The sequence below is a fragment of the Venturia canescens genome, chromosome 3 (genome assembly GCF_019457755.1).
Source record: "Venturia canescens isolate UGA chromosome 3, ASM1945775v1, whole genome shotgun sequence".
NCBI classification, from domain to species: Eukaryota; Metazoa; Arthropoda; class Insecta; order Hymenoptera; family Ichneumonidae; genus Venturia; species Venturia canescens.
In genome coordinates, this window is record NC_057423.1 from 851,442 (window position 1) to 867,893 (window position 16,452).

The window sequence follows — 16,452 nt, forward strand, 5'->3', positions numbered from 1 at the left end:
CCGACGCACCTGATAACCTAACGAGGAATCGGCTGCAATATATATATATATATATATATGCACAGGCACAGGGTAGACACATTGGAGTTTGAGACGGTGCACTCTCGTACTCTCGCACTGTTGTTGGATATATACACGCGGAAAAATGAATGGGTCCTGGCGAGTGTTGGATCGAAGAGTTCTGGGGGGCTCGTGCTAGAGCGCGAAAGCACGCGCGATGTTAAAAGGTCCTCCTGCTCGACGTAAAGAGACGGAAGGAGGAGGATCATGGAGAGGAGGGAAGCATGGAGAAAAAGAGAGTGAGAACCGAGAGACAAGACCTGGGGGAGGGCAGACTCAGCACACTTTCTTGTGTTGGGTGAATTATGCTCTCCCTGGCCCATAACTTACCAACACCAAGTTAATGTGTGCCCGTGTAATCCAACCTCCCGCTCGGCGAGAAGAGGCCACAGGTATAAACGCCAGAGGCTGTAGCGAGAAACAACCAACGAATAAAACAAAAAAATGCCTGCTCACATTTACACACTTGCGCATACACAAGCGCGTACGCACACATACCCATACATATTTGTGAGTGCACCATGGGCAAGCGAAAGCAACCACGAGCTGGCCTACCTGCAGGCCTAATGAGTAGGTGTTTGTTAGACATCCTGACACGTTTTACGACTTACCAGATTACCTTTCGGACCTTCGATAGATAGAGCTGCGCGTACTCCTCTCCCATCGGCAGCCAAGGCACATCTTTTTCAGTTCTCCACTGTCTTTTTTCTCTTTCTTTTTATTTCTTTACGTTCTTACCTTTTTAATGCTTTCCCCGTCTATCTTTATACGGATCCGTGCACTATTTATGGCTTGTTGCGTATCGCTGTGCTGTCTTTATCGTTCTTTGGCAGTTGGTACATTTGCCACACCATTTTCTCCATCGTCCAGAGCCAAATCAACAGCCTTGATTGCGATTCGTAGTTCTCTGGAGCGTGAAATTCAGCCAGTACATGCGTTCAAAGAGATTTTGTCGTATTCGAAATTGAAAAGTTCCGAGTAAAATTGGAATTTAAAACCACTAGATAAAGACGTGATAAAAGCATCTCGATTTTTATATGAGAATGAAACAATATCTTTCCACTGTGTAGACTTGGATTTCACTTTTGTTCCTTTTCTTCTTCACTACCAGGCCGTTACACCTGTACTGATCGAAAATATTGTAACCGATTATTTCTAGCCCACATAAAACGCGTTTTTGTAAGCACGAAACTCAAACCGGAGTAAGATCATACGAAATACAGTTTATCTACGCGATAGTTTTCACGAGAAGTGCAAAACACGAGAACAACTCGAAAATCTGGAAAGTGAGCGAGCGAGCGAGAGAAAGAGAGAGAGAGAGAGAGAGCAAGATCCTTACCACGATTCTCCGAAAGAGGGTCTGGCGCATTGCTGCACGATATTATACATAGTAAATATATATACGGCCGGGCGATCGTTGAGAAAAGAGGACCCTCGCGCTCGTTGGTTAGCGTCAGTCGCACTATTTCGGTTCGCACCATATCCACTCGTAAAAGTCGCCCGAGGCGTGGGCATCCATCCTAATTAACAACCATGGAACCAGGTACGAGACCATCTGATATCGTGTCGGTGGCCGGGCGTGCACGCGGACTCAAGAAGGGAGCAAGATGAAGAAAGAGTGGGGAAGGGAGTGAGATAAAAGAGTATAATCCGCTCGTTACCAACACGAAACCCCCTCCGGGTAACAAACTGTTTGAGACTCCACGAAGAAATCCGCTCTTCCCTGAATCCTCTTCAGGCGCTCACCTCTGCTTCGCTCTCTTTCTTCCTCTTTCTCCGTTCTTACTCATTCTCTCGTAGGCCACTCCGCACTTCATTCTTTTACGTGTTCGCTCACTTGGGAAACACACGTCGGGTCCACACACCAGCGATAGTACTGGCGCCTGCCGAGGGACACCCCATCCAGGAATCGTCTTCGGACCTTACCATTCCCGGAGGGTCCATCTCGCGGATCCGAACGAGATTTTATAGAGACCCACATCAACCCGTTGATGGGGCTTATATCGCAAACAAAGCAAGTCCGTCGATATCTCCACGCAAATCTCAATATATCGTTGATACTTCTACCACGAATATTGGCCATTTTTCATTCTCTTATACAGGACATACCAAAAGTCACCGAACCTGAATCTACACTCAAGATCAATTTTAAGATTGCGAATTGCGAAGAGAAGAATTTCTATATAAGCATTCCGCTCTCAGATGTACCGATGGCTGGGCACAACGCAGACCAACTGGAACTCGTGTTTTATAGTATCTCAAATATTACCCAACGCGATCTTAAACAGCATGAATCATCCAAAATCTTGTAAATGCAACATTTTTTTTGCTGTCATTTCTATGACGTTGTTTCGAAGAGAGCACGGAGCTCTGCATTCCCTCGAATTATTTTGGATTTCCTCGAGCCACGTGTCGGTTCGCGGCCCACCTACGCCTCATCCATTTTCCTCGATCGCCATGTATATCCTTTATTCTGAATATGTTATATTGTTAACTATATATACATACGTACATATTTATATACATATAGCCAGGAGGGATTTGGCGAGTTTTCGCGAGGGGATGCGTCCATAATGTATGTGCATGGATGCCTGTGTATGTGTATTCGGAGGAGACGTTACCGTTATTTACGACCTCGTTTATCAAGGTGGCACCCCTTTCCCCTTTTCGAAGCAGCAGCTCGCGAACGTTCGTTCCAGCTTTCTCACTCCCTCGCTCGTACGATCCTGCAGACTATCCGCCACCGGGGCTGGCAAGCCAATCCCGAGATATATCGACCTCCCGATACGAATCCCAGAGCGAACTGGCACCCCTGACTCTCTCCACTCCAGTTGTTATGCACTATATATACATTCCCTACGAACCGTTAGTACGTCACGAGACCTTACATACTTCGGCATCATTCTTTTCTCTTTTTGCCTCTGTATAGCTGGAGCCAACTAAAATCTGCACAGACAACGAGTCTCTAATTGGCCAATCGATTCAAATTCGAATAAGAATTTTATCGACATTACTTTGTTGCGGCTGAAAAATATGATGTTTGCTCAATTCGTTTGGAATAATTGGACAGTAGCTGTCAGTTTGTTGGGAATAGAAATTTTCTGGAAAGCTCCGAAACGAACAGACGTTATGGATGAAATACAATTCGTTTAGATATAATCATTTTTTCACAGCGTAATAAAATACTCTCGTTTTTATTTCTCTTTGAGTATATTTTCTGTGATCTGGAAAATGGTCAGAGGGCAAAGCGAGGAAAGTAAAGCTACAGTCGAGTGATAAATGTAAATGCATGGTTGAAGGTTAGAAGAAGAATCGTGTGTCGGTGTTATAGCGGTGGTTCCTCCGAAAGGATGGCGGAGGGAAAGCTCGACGATAGCGGCAATTAGTGGTGCCGCCAGGCAGACCATTCGTTTCTGCACTTTCCTCTCTCGCGTTCCTCCCTCGTCGTGGTCGGGAAGTTGATGAGGGCGCGGTTACATACCACGCAAGAGATGTATATATATTGCCCTGGAGGGCATCAGTTTGAACGAGCGACGAGCAGCTCGTGGTATCACCTACCAACGTGCCGATTTTCCTAAAATCCATTCTCCTACGAGGAGAGAAAGAGAGAAAGAGCGGAACGATCAGTCGTGGTTGACATGCCGATAACGGAAGCCCGCGATAGCGACGACGTGAGCCAATGGCCCTCATAAATATGAAAGTCCCACGGAAACTACGACCCCTGCGTTCTCAGATCTCTATATACATATATATCCTCTATTTTTTTCCATTAGTCTCGTGGCTTCGGTGAAGTTTGTGGGCACGAGAAAATCGAGACGTCCATTCCACTGACATTTCAGGATCTATGAGAATTTCGTTTACTAGTGGGAAATATAATTTGATTGATCAACGGAGAGTTTAGAGTTGAAAAAGTCTCGATAAAAAAAGACACGATCCATCATTGGTGTAACTCAAATTTAGCATTTTATATAAAATTTTTGTTTCGCGAAAAATTCGAGCTCTGCGAGTTCAAATTCGTCTTATTCACTCAACTCAAAGCCTGGGTTGAACATTCAAATAGTTGTAACATGGTATATCGGTAGAGGTAGAAGGAAGAAGACGAGGCGAGAGCTTGTCGAAGCTATGCGAGGCGCAAAGAGTAATCAATGGAAAGTTTACCTTCCTAGTCGATACACGAATCAGAGAATACAAACAACGAAGAACGGAGTAGGAGAAGGAGGAGAGGAAAGGGCTTTCCGTAGCATCAAAGCATCAAACGATTTCAGCAAAGCTAACGTAAACCGAACCGCTTGGAAAATAATGGAAGGTTGAAAGCGCTATGTGTATGCTACGATCCGTAAGAGCTATTGGAGAAAAGACGCGTTGGTTGGAGGTTACGCGTACCAGACCAAGACAAATAAATGAAGGAAACGCCGCTGTTCGTTCACAAAGGGAAGCAATATCGTTTTGTGCTCTTGTGCGTGCCTCATGGACTTTCGTCGCTCAGTTTGCTTTATCCGTCGTATCTCTCAACCAATGTGCATATATAGATATCTATTCCACAAATGCCAACTAGAGGATGTGGAAGGTTGTAGAGAACGAGCGAGCTAATAGGGGCTGCGGTAAACAAGCCGTTTCTGTCGTGGAAACATTGCGCGTTCACCCTTTTCCCAAAGCAGCTCTTGACAACACCTCCACTGTTTTTCCTTTCTTTCGTCCTTCCGAGCATTTCCACTTGCCGCGTTCCTATTGCCTCCCCTTTTCCCAGCGGCGAGAGACACTTCCGGTCTGGAAACGCTTCCAAAGAACCAGTCCCCGACCATCATCCGGTATTATGCTACCAACAACACACCTCGGTCCTTAAATAACTTTCTTCACCGTAAATACCGTCCTCGTGAAGTGTTGTAACACCACCTCGAAAACCTCGTTTTCATTCCTTTTGTTGTCTGGAGTGTATCTCTATGTGTCTCCTTTTGTTAAGAGTTTGCATGTCTAGAATAACGAACGTCAGACCTACGACTCTACTATCTTGTGTCCTTCCTATCTTTCTGATTAATTGGCCCAACTGGATACTCTTCGGTACTCCAAAGTTGATTTTACCGAAGGATCATTTCAGAAATGATAAGTATGCGATTCATACAACACAATCGATGAAGCGAAGAATTCTTGTTTCTCCAAGAATAAACTATATTAACTTTGAAAAATGTAGTCATGACGTGAGTAAAGGAAAAGAGGAAGACCTTGTTCGACGATCCTCGGAGATCAGCAAGTTAGCATTATCAATCAATAAGAGCAAGAGTGATGTTGAACGTAGCACAGATACGCAAGAGTATTTACGTGCATGAGCAATGCTGGTATCTCATCTACGAGTTGACATACAGCGCAACGGGTGAGCTGCGCGAGGCTTCCTTGCCGCCAGGAGGATGACCGATATGAAGCATAAACACTGACGACGAAAAACGTAGTCAGCATTAAGCATGTGTGTACGTGTGTGCATGTATATGTGTACGTATGAAAGACCACGGGTGGCAAGATGTTCGATGGACTGGGCTTGTCAAGATGACGAATGAGTCCCATCGATCACCGCGGGTGAACATGAGCCTTGTGTTGCTCTTAGCGGGGTTCACACCGTGTGTGGGCAACACACCGGGACACCGAATATATGTTTACAACTCTATATATGCCCACGAGGGACATCTAAGGAAATAAGTGAGTGGCTTTGTGGCTTTGCTTGATGTGTACTTAATTCTGTTACGGTTAGGCTTACTTCGCTTGTCAAGTTTTCCGATTGAAAAGATCTTTGAATCGATTCATTGAGTCTGAGGCTAGCCTTTCTCCGGGTTTAATCTTTGGATCATCTTTCATGGAGGATTATCATTCCTTCCACCGTGAAACACGCCACGAGGATGACGCATGCTCAGTGACAGTGGGTATTAACTGTAGAAGGTGGGCTTAGCAATGTTATCAGAGAGAGCTCAGAGACTCTTGCCACGTAGGACAGTCGGAAAACTTTTTTCTTACAGACTGACTATTGTATTTGTCGTGCATGAAGTGGTCAATTAATTAACACTGCATATAAATATACAGTGACGTGCAACAGTTGTGGGCCACTTTTCAATGATAAGTTGATTGATAAGTGGCTCGAAACTTTTGCACGGCACTGTATATATTTAGAAGGAATTTAGACGACAGAAGATTACAATGTGCATCGTTGAACGATTACTTACATTAGTGAATGACTCTCTCTCCACACACTGGGATGATAAACTTTCAGAAACCACTCTTCCAGGTTTATCGGTATACCGTGTTCGTATGACTGCATTATGCCACTGCCAGAGATACCGCTTCCCTGATACGATTCCACCTGAGATACGTGGTTGAGGACACGTTCGGAATTTGAGTACATTCCTACATTGTCAAGTGGATCGAGCCTGGATAATGCTTATTCATCATTTTAAAAGTATGACAGCTTGAAATATTTTTCGATTATCGACTGATTAGAACAGATGAAAAATTTATGGCGAGTAATGATACGAATCTGATATTGGAATTGTTTTCTCCTGTGACAGTGGCTGAAGTTGTAGGATGAAAAATATGGAACAGGTGTCAGATTTGAATGACTTAAATTAATCCATTGCCAGATCGCTGACGATGATAAACATGCCAGTCAGTTAAGATGTTGATGTCTGTTTTCATTCGAACTGTACGCTGATCTGGTGTCTAATAAACAACTTGGTTAATTTACTTGTTCCTTTGATGAAAACTACTCTACCAAGTAAAACAACCTTATTGGTATAAAAATAATTAATTTCATTAAAGCCTCATAAGAAATACGACGTGGAATGGTTGACAATTCATTAGCCAGTAACACCAGGGGGCATTCTAAATAAATCAACATAACACACAAATCACGTCTGTTAATTTGCTGCAGTTTATTTCGTTGATTTGAAAATCCAACGAATCGCAGCGTAACACTATCACGAGGGAAAATCTCGTCACGGCGATGACAAAGGGGGTTGTGTCGGAGGCGAGAACCACCAAGCAAGAATTCGATAAAGCTTTCTTTAGTAAAGGTCGAGGAAGCAACGGAGAAGGACGAGAGAAACGAGGGTTACGAGGTTCCGGTGGACGTTATCGCGATTGCGGGCTGCTCGGGCTCCTAGGACATAGAGTAGAGAAAACGGAGGGTAGCTGAACCGAGCGGGCAAGGCGAGGAGTCAGAGGAAACCGGGAGAAACCCGGCGAGTGATTTAGTGGGGTGGCTACTCGACGACTGACCGAGATAACCCGCCTGTCCGCGGAACAACCCCATTTGTCCAATGTCTTCCGCTACAAAACTACCTCACTCACTTCCTCCTCCTTCCCCTTTCTCTATCCCTTCCTTTCCGCGATGTACTGCCCTATGTTCGATTACAGTACCTACTGGTGTGTCCCTTTGAATAATGGCTCCCTTTTTGTCAGAATCTATGTCGTGTAGCATAGAACCCACTTGGACAGTACCTTCCTTGAATTATCTCTAAGAACATTATTATAAGAATGTGACCCCTGAGACTAAATAAAAGCTTCAAATAAATAAAAATAATGTTTTTTTTTTTTTTTCATTGCTGTGACTCGAGATGAGTTTTCTCCACCAGATGAACTTTGATGTTACGGAATGTTTTATCAGGCTTCGGGCGTCTGTTGATTGCGGGTTTGTCTGATCATATTGATACCATGGCATTGAAGAAAAATCTCAGTCGAAATCTCACCGGATTTTTCATTTCACCGGATGAAGTTATTTTCTTTGGCTGATAAATGATAACTCGTATTTAATCATTTTTTTGCTCAATAAAGAGGAGACGGTGAAATATAGCAAACGATCGGGGATAACATGCTTACAGGGAGAAATGAAAAAAATTCATTTCTGATAAAATAAGCACCTGAAGAGTGCTAGGGAAAACACAAATAAAACGTTCTTGATATACCAGTAGTAAAGTAACGCTGGATTTCCGGGTAGCTGAATGAAAAAAAGGCCCGGAATTTGCAGGTGCGAATGAACTGAGTAAGTCCATTTTGTTTGATAATAAAAGAAACGCAATACTGGTACAGTCGTCAACTATACGTAAAGGCGAGTTTTGTGAAAGCACCGATCGCGTGTCGTTAATCACTTTCCCGTTGGTATGTTGGATGTACACGCATGCTTGGATGCATGCATGCGTGCGTGGCCACATAGCGGCGGTGGTATGATCGGGGCAGATACATTTACGAGCTTGCATACTGTACGGGGGACATGGGCGCGAACTGGTTTTCTTGTTGCCATTTTAATGACCTGCACGAGTGCTTGACGTTCGTGCCACTAGTCTCTCCCTCAATGTACCGCGAATTATCGTGTATATGTACCGACGTATGTATAACTTGTTATGTGCGTTAATGTCACTGTAAGAGCGCATGTGCGCTCGCAACACTGGTGGATAGTTGGATAAGTACGCGTGGATATCCACTTGAATTTGCTATTAGGCTACTTATACGCTGTCATCATTTAATTCCCACAATGTCCTGGGAATTTATTTGAAAAAATCATGATTGCTCCATCAGCTGGCTTCCGTTACAGGTGATGGACGACCGGAAACTCTCTTTCTCGTTACGCAGGGTAAAAGAGAAGGTGTTGAAATAGTTGAGCAAGTCAAGCGCATGGAACACCTCAGTTTCTTAGAGAGTGAATACACCCAGTTTTAACTGGAAAGCAGAAGTCCAAAGCTGTCTTGTGTGTAACTTTTGAACGGGCGACACGGTGTAAGACTCGGGGAAGAACTTACGAAAGAGCACCGAGATGACTCTGCGAGAGACAGAGGGTAGAAAGTTAGGAATCGAGCAGTGAAAGAGAAAATCAGTGAGCTTGGAAGTGGATGCTGCTGTGAAACGAGGCACGGAGAGGAGGAAGAGCGGAAGAGGGATAAAGCGGTGGTGGTGGTGGCTCAGTGGATTTATATCCCAGCCAGCCACTTTGAGCCATCAGCGGCTCTTTTGAAGTGCGCCGCGGTCTCGCAGACGTTATAAAGACAAACTATGCCTACGGCACCGTCATTCCCCACTACTTTATGCCATAATTCTTTGCCGATCCGGCAGCAGCAGCAGCAGCAGCAGCGGCGGCGATTATTTTGCTGTCTTTCTCTCTCTCTCTCTCTCTCTCTCCAAGCTTTTCGCTCTTTCTTTTTCATGGCACAATCTTCCTTGTGCCATATAATGCCTGACTCTCTCATCTTCCCTACTCCTTTCTCTCTTTCTCTTTAAAAGTATTTTCACCGTGTTTCTCTTCAGCACGTATAGCACTCTCGCGGGGCGCGCTCACATCGACGTAGCCTCTGTGATGGTGAGAGAGACGGTTCACCGCCTCTTGAGCGCGCCCGGGACCCTCTATCTCGTTCCCTTTACGGTTAGTGCCTGCGGGTAATAAAGATGGTTCTGTTCGCTCGTGTACAGCACATACAGCGTGCTCCGCGTTGCTCCTCGCTCGTTTCATATCGTCATAGCAAGCGATCCAAGAGAGGCGGAGTCAAACTGCCCTCTGTGGGCAGGACTAACGCAAATGACTCTTCCGCGCAAGATGGCGCACACGTCCGACGCTTTCGCTTTTGCCCCCGAGGTTACTTTATATTTAGCTTGGCGTTTCGCTGTCTCTGTAAACATGTGTGTATTATTATGCTTATATCGAATCGCCTTGGTGAAGAGCAAAGAAGAACGGTAAACGTATCTACTAGTGGGTACAACTCATTCCTAGAGGTTCACGGTTCAAGTGGAGGGACGAAACAGGTTGAGGGGGAAATGGGTCTATTTACTGATTCTGGTCAGCGACGTGATCCACTTTGAATCGTCATCGGAAACCGATGATTGATAAAATTGCTGTCGAAGAAAATGTTTTCTTACTCTTCGTAAATGGTCTTCGAATGGTGGTATCCTGTCAAGTGGTGATTGTGGCTGGGGTACGGTTCTCCAGAACTTTGTTCTTGTGCAAGTAAGAAACGTCCTAAAAACCGTATGAACTCGCAGAAGATCCGCAGGGCTGGGTTTCGAAGTAACTTGGGCGCGTTCGTTCTTTGTTTGCGCTTGTACGGCATGATGGAAACGTTTCCCCTATGAATACCCAGTTGCTTGAAATAATGTATACATACGAGCGCATACACTACCACCGTCAAGCATGGAGAAAGAGATTGGGTAGGTTGGAACAAAAACGACGAGTAAGGTGGCACTTATCTATCCTCTTGCAAAGACTATAATCAACGTGTCTAGAGTAGTACAGTGGACGAGGAAGAAACCGCCATAGTCTTCTGTTCACCAAGACTCCAAAGTTGTCCGCCTGTTGTTGGCTTCCGGTAGTTATATTGTACAACAAGGCGGCCAACGCAGCAGCCACGACATGTTCCCGAGGAAACGAGTAGTCGGTTCGTAGCAAGAATACCTCGCTCTTCCATGGTGTCACGACCGTTACAGCACTAGCATAGCCATGAAATGTATAAGAAAGAAAAAGAGAGATAATATGTGCAGGAAGAGGCCAAGACAGTTTTATAGAGATGGATTTTCGTCGTAAAGTTGTCAGGACCACCTTCCCAGCTCCTTGGACTCGTTGCTTTTCTCCGCACCAGACTGGCAGAGATCAAGGAGGAGTCGTGGGTGCTAGATTTTCGCAAAAGAATCTTACGAGCATGTGGAAGGTCCATAAGTTACCTCCCCGTTCTGTGTTGCACACCTCTCCACCCTTGGCTGTCCTCTACTGGAATACCCTGTATTTCTGGCAGTCTCAGTTCCAACGGTTACGAAGTCAAGTCAAGAGAGAGAGAGAGAGAGAGAGAGCTGCCAAAGAATAGGAATGGCACCCTAAGGCCACTCAAGTGATCCAGGGAATCTAGTTTCCGTTTGAGATAAATTTTCCACTAGCACGCTATACTACGATATTCGTACCGCCAGGAGGGAGTTATTTGTAACTGATGATGCACCAGTCAAATCATATAGTTTTAATCGACAAAGTAAATCACCAAGATGATCAGACTTCATTTTCGAAGTTTCGTTGCCAAGTGACTGATCTTTTGCTGAAAAAGCTTGATTCCCGACAGGCTACAAGCAATTGAAAGAAATGAACGCAGAACCATCACCAAGTGGAGAAGTCTGGAGTAGCAACAGGTAGAAAGTAGGCATAGCTGCTTAATGTTAACAAGTTTGAAATTCCAAGGTGGTGCGGCACTTTGATATCATGGTGGTAAAGAGAAGGAGAAAGAATAACTTAGAGACAATGAGAGAGAAGGTATGGACGAACTTCAGTGGAATACGAAGACTGCTGTGGTAGGAAAGACTATGCGACGACGGGGACCAAAGTCATTGGGACGCGACACATCCCTACTTGCTAAGCACCGTAGTTTTCAGCACCACCGGCCTGACTGAACAGCTTTTCTGCAACTTCAAGCAAGTATACATGTAGCGAATATATAGCATCCTCAGCCGGACTTCTCCCGCTTCTGGGTTTGCGTGCCAACAAGTAGCTAAGAAGCCAAACGGACACATGAGCAAAGATACGAAGAGAACGGAGACGACAATGTGGCCAAACATCCTCGTGGACGAAGGAGAATTGACGTCGGCTGCTTTGTCGTGGACCACGGCTGTTCGTCTACGTCTCCACGAGGATTGATGGCACTCGAGTTATACGTGCTCGTCGTCGTACGCGTCCATGGATCGTCTTCGTCCGCACATGGCACATGCTTCTCCCTTCGTTTTTCGCGTTCTTTATCCACCTCCAGCCTTTGCTCAGCATCTTCGCGAAACAGAGAAGCATCGGAAAGTCTAGAAGTATACATCAAGAGTTCTTCTCGACTCTTTGCAGATCTTTCGTTTATGGAATATCTTGCAGGATTTTGCTCAATAGATAGCAAGTGATCGAGGGATTGCTCTTATGTCCTCTGATGCCCTGAAGTGACTATTTTCAAGCTTTCTCCATCTCATCGTCTCTTCTGCTTATTCTTCCATTGAACCAAACTACGTTCTATGCAAACAGCTTCTTTGTGATGTCCGGTGAGCCAGAAACAAACGGTTTAAAAAGAATTCTTGAACACTTCGCTAAGACTCTTCGCTCTCTACCGCTCTCCTGCAGTTTAATTAAGTAATTCCAACGCTTGGTCCACACAGAAGTTGAAGAAGTAGAAAAAAAAATTGGAAATATTGAATCGCAAAACATCAAGAATATTTAGATCTTGTAAAGCATTATCGACGATGCTAGAGAACGTGAGGAGAACTCGCTGCGGAAGATGGGACCCGCAACAACTTCGTTAGGTGCCATCAGAGCTAATACTTTGATTAACCAAAGTCTATCATTCCTGAACATAATAACCTGCGAAGTAAACTTCTTTACTAAAATGAACCGGAGCCTCTAATGGAACAACGAATTACTACAACCTAATTCTTCAACATTACTGCACTGAAACCAACCATAAAAAAAAACACGTACAGCATAGTGATCATGATTTCTGTTACTTGGCGACGCATAATTATCGTTATCCCGGTAAAATCGATGGGTGAACGTGTATATAGCCAGGGCAACCGCAGGCGCGCTGACCACTTCAATCAAGTGGAACTGTTGAGAGTGAACGGTTGAGTCTGAAGATATCCATATACAGTTGGCCGGGCAGAGCCATAGCTATCAAGCTATTAAGGGCGGTTTCGAACTAACCACTAATTACGTCCGTCATCGGGAAGCCTTTGATACACAGTGCCGAGGGGAGGCATCGTCTCGCGTATAGATTAACTCCGTTGCTTAGCCTCTCTGTTTGCACGCTTCGGTACACAGCTTACGGGTTTGCTAACGTAGGGGCAAAACCCTAGGCTCACGAGCAAGAGACAGCAGAGGGATCGAACTCATCCTTCGGTTTCTCGTCTCTTCAGTTGATCGATAGCTAACGGATGAGAGGTTGTCCGCGAGTCTTGGACGTACAGCATCGGTTAATGTTGTTCCACTACTTTAACGCCAACATTCACATACATACAACATATATACATATTTTCATATGAAATATCTCTCTCTATATATATTTATGTATACAATTCTACAACGATCCTGATACGTGAGCCTTTCCTGTTCCAAGCGTTCCACCGCTCGCGTCCAAATCAGGGGCTCAGCTGTCCGTTCAGATAGGAATCTGGTCGAGACTTAATGACGGCTCGTGACGGACGGATATCGGCAGTAGTAGAGAGACTCCTTTCCGTTGCGCCGCGCAATCGGCGAAGCAATTCTCTCGCTCTCTAGAAGAGATGCCGCGCGCAACACAGAACAAGGAGAATCCAGAAACGCTCTCTCACTGATCCCGACCATCCTTCTATTTGCTCCTGTTTCTCTGTCTCCTCACAACCTCCAGAAGCTAACGTGTCACATCAACAACGCCGCGAGATCTACAACCCGTTCTCTTGCCCGACGGATTCTTTTCGTTTTAAAACCCTTCAATGCCAATCGAAATAAAACGGGCGCCCGCGCCCGAGACATCCACCAAGACTCAACCGAGAGTCCCTACACTACATTCAACTTCTGCGAGAAGGTCGTTGTCCTGGAAATTACTGAACGTTGAACATGCGTCCAATCGACAAGAAATACACGCACCACCACTCAATGCGGTTACCCATTGAACGTGAGGAAAAAAAAACGTTTATGACGGTTAATCGCTGAGACAAGTGGAATTTTGCACGTCCAATGATTCACCAAAAAAAAAATGCAATGCTTTTCTGCTCATAAAAAAGTGCTCTGCGTCAACGGGAATTTCAGTCATAAATTTGTTATTCTTCATACCATCATTTTTATGTGTGTCTATCAATGTTTTTAGAGCACTCCAAACTTCCTCATGGAGTATTTTCGTCAGAATTTTTAAAAATCGAATCGTATAATTTGAATATTTTTGCACCGGACTGTAGCGACTTTAATATGGTCTATTGACGCGAGAATTTTATTCGTCGACTATCGAGTGATTGTCTTGATAAAAGTGAAGCTTGCCGGCATACTTTGTAGAGGAAAACCATCTCGTGAAACGTCTCTCGCGCCGAGAGTGCGGTTCGTTCGACGAATTGATTTACTACGGCCGGAGAGCTACTCGTAGCTTTTGTATAAGTTTGCCATACACATATATTCATACCTACATGGATGAGTGTATACAGATACACAAAAACGAAATATTAACCAAACCAAACTCCTGAGGTTCTTTGACGGTCTGTCTGCCTCCGATTTCAGTGTAAAAAGCGTGGCTCTCGATGATCGAGACCAACATCTCTCTCTCTCTCTCTCTTTCTCTCAGCTTTGGTCTTCAAGTTATCATGATAATAAAGGCGTTCAACACAAGATTATCCGAACCGCCACTCTCTTATAAAAGCTCCAAGGATCGGAGCATCGTCAGTGACGAATCGATTCGGAAAGTGATCGAAAAACAATCTCCTTCGATTCTACTAAAAATCAAGTCGATCTAAGGTTTTTCTCGCTAATGCCTTGAGGCAGAAACATTCTTTGAGCTCGATTTTTTCTATAGAAATAAAATATAATTCAGAAATAGACATTTATATTGAGGGTACTTTGAAGTGGCACTCGAGGCACAGAAAAGTTTTTTCCACTCGTTTTTTTTTCTATTGATTGTGAAACGGTGGAGTTTTTTTTTCAAAGGAAGAAAATCTGACATATTTACGAACCGAAATCATTGGCCATTTTTCGAGTCCTGTATTTTAGATGGTCCTCAAGGACAGGAGTGGTTATAAGTGGGGGAGCGAAGAGAGAAAAGAGTCGTGGTCTTGTCTCGCTTTTGTTGCGTATATAAATTAACGTGTCGCGCCGGTCAATGAGTATCCGTGGCTTCAAATAGTAAATAGTGAATTCCAGTAGCAGCGAGAAGACAGACCGGTAGTTCGGTCGGAGGATCAAAGTCACTAAGGCCGACAACAGAGAGAGAAATTCTAGGAGGAGAGAAACGGAGAATGAAAACGAAGAAACGAGAAAGAAAGTTTCAATGGTTGACTCGACCTCCATGGCATCAAGATTTTTTTATGAGCGTAACCAAAATAGCTTGCCAATGAAATTTCTAAAATCAAGTAATTTTAGGAATACTCCGAAATGAAAATAAAAAAAAACCCAATTGAATCTAATAGGAGTAAAATATAAACACTACAGCTATACGAGTTTTCGCATCTCTTGAACGATTAGGTTCTTCCAACCATTTTTTTATGTCAGAAATAAGAAAAATGCTGTTTATACCTAGACGTTTATATTCTCGTCTATCAAGACCAATCAAACTGATAATAAAGTAATACCGAGTTCTTCGAAATAACGGATTATGGATCGTATTCTCTCGGCAAGGGGTTAATAATGATTAGTGGCATCATTAATCAACGAGAGTTCAATAAAATAATAAAGTCGAGTATATAGACATTTGATTAAATGTATATCCGAATGGTGTGGTGAGGATATTATAGGTGGCATGAGTATGCGTGCGTGTGTGTGTGTGTGAGAGAGAGAGAGAGAGAGAGAGCGAGAGACTTTTGTCGCTTCAACAAGGGCGACTTTTACTTATCTTTCGTAGCCCCAAGCGATGAGAACAGATATTGGTAGATTTATTGCACTGGAAAAGGAACGATGGGTATAATAGCACTACTTCCCCTTTTTTCCTTCACGCGTATATACAGACGTATAGATAGCGAAGAGTCATACATTATTCGCGATAACTTTGGCGTGAAACGTTTCGAGTCTAAGTACAGAGTTTACGAAGATTACCCCATGTAGGCGGTTAGTGAATTCAAAATGAGTCTAAGCTCTACTAGCCCGTCAGTATAGATAAGCTCTTGCTGCTATATTATACGACTATGAGAACGATGAAATCCTTCACTAGACAAAATATACCGGAGCCCCATGCTGAAACAACCAAAAGATCACTTTTATTGAGTGATTCATCCTCGAAATATATTTTTTTTTAATGCTTCAACGTGATTGTTTTTTTTTTTATTGGAAGTTAATCCTATGAAATTGTTTCATTGTTGCAATAGTACGTTAAATCTTTGATTAGAGGCAGACACTAATTTTATCCGGTACTATGATAGGTCTGGAGACAATTGTTAAGTGACTACTCGGAACGATGATTTCATCGAGTGGAATTTTTTAAAAATTTATCAGACCTCGATGTAGTTCTTATTTTAATTTTAGCGGACCTCGTGTGACATGAGTAATAGGATATATTTGATGTATGATACGGTGCTTTAGCATTTTATCTATCCGATTTAGTAGATATTCCGGGTGGAAAAAAATAATGATGAATGCTCATCATCATTATATTTTCTCTGTCGGCTTATTAGGTCATGTACACCGAATGTTCCAAGTATTTTGATTTATTTTCCGCTAGTGTGTCATTCCGGAGTAATTTTTAGCACAAATGT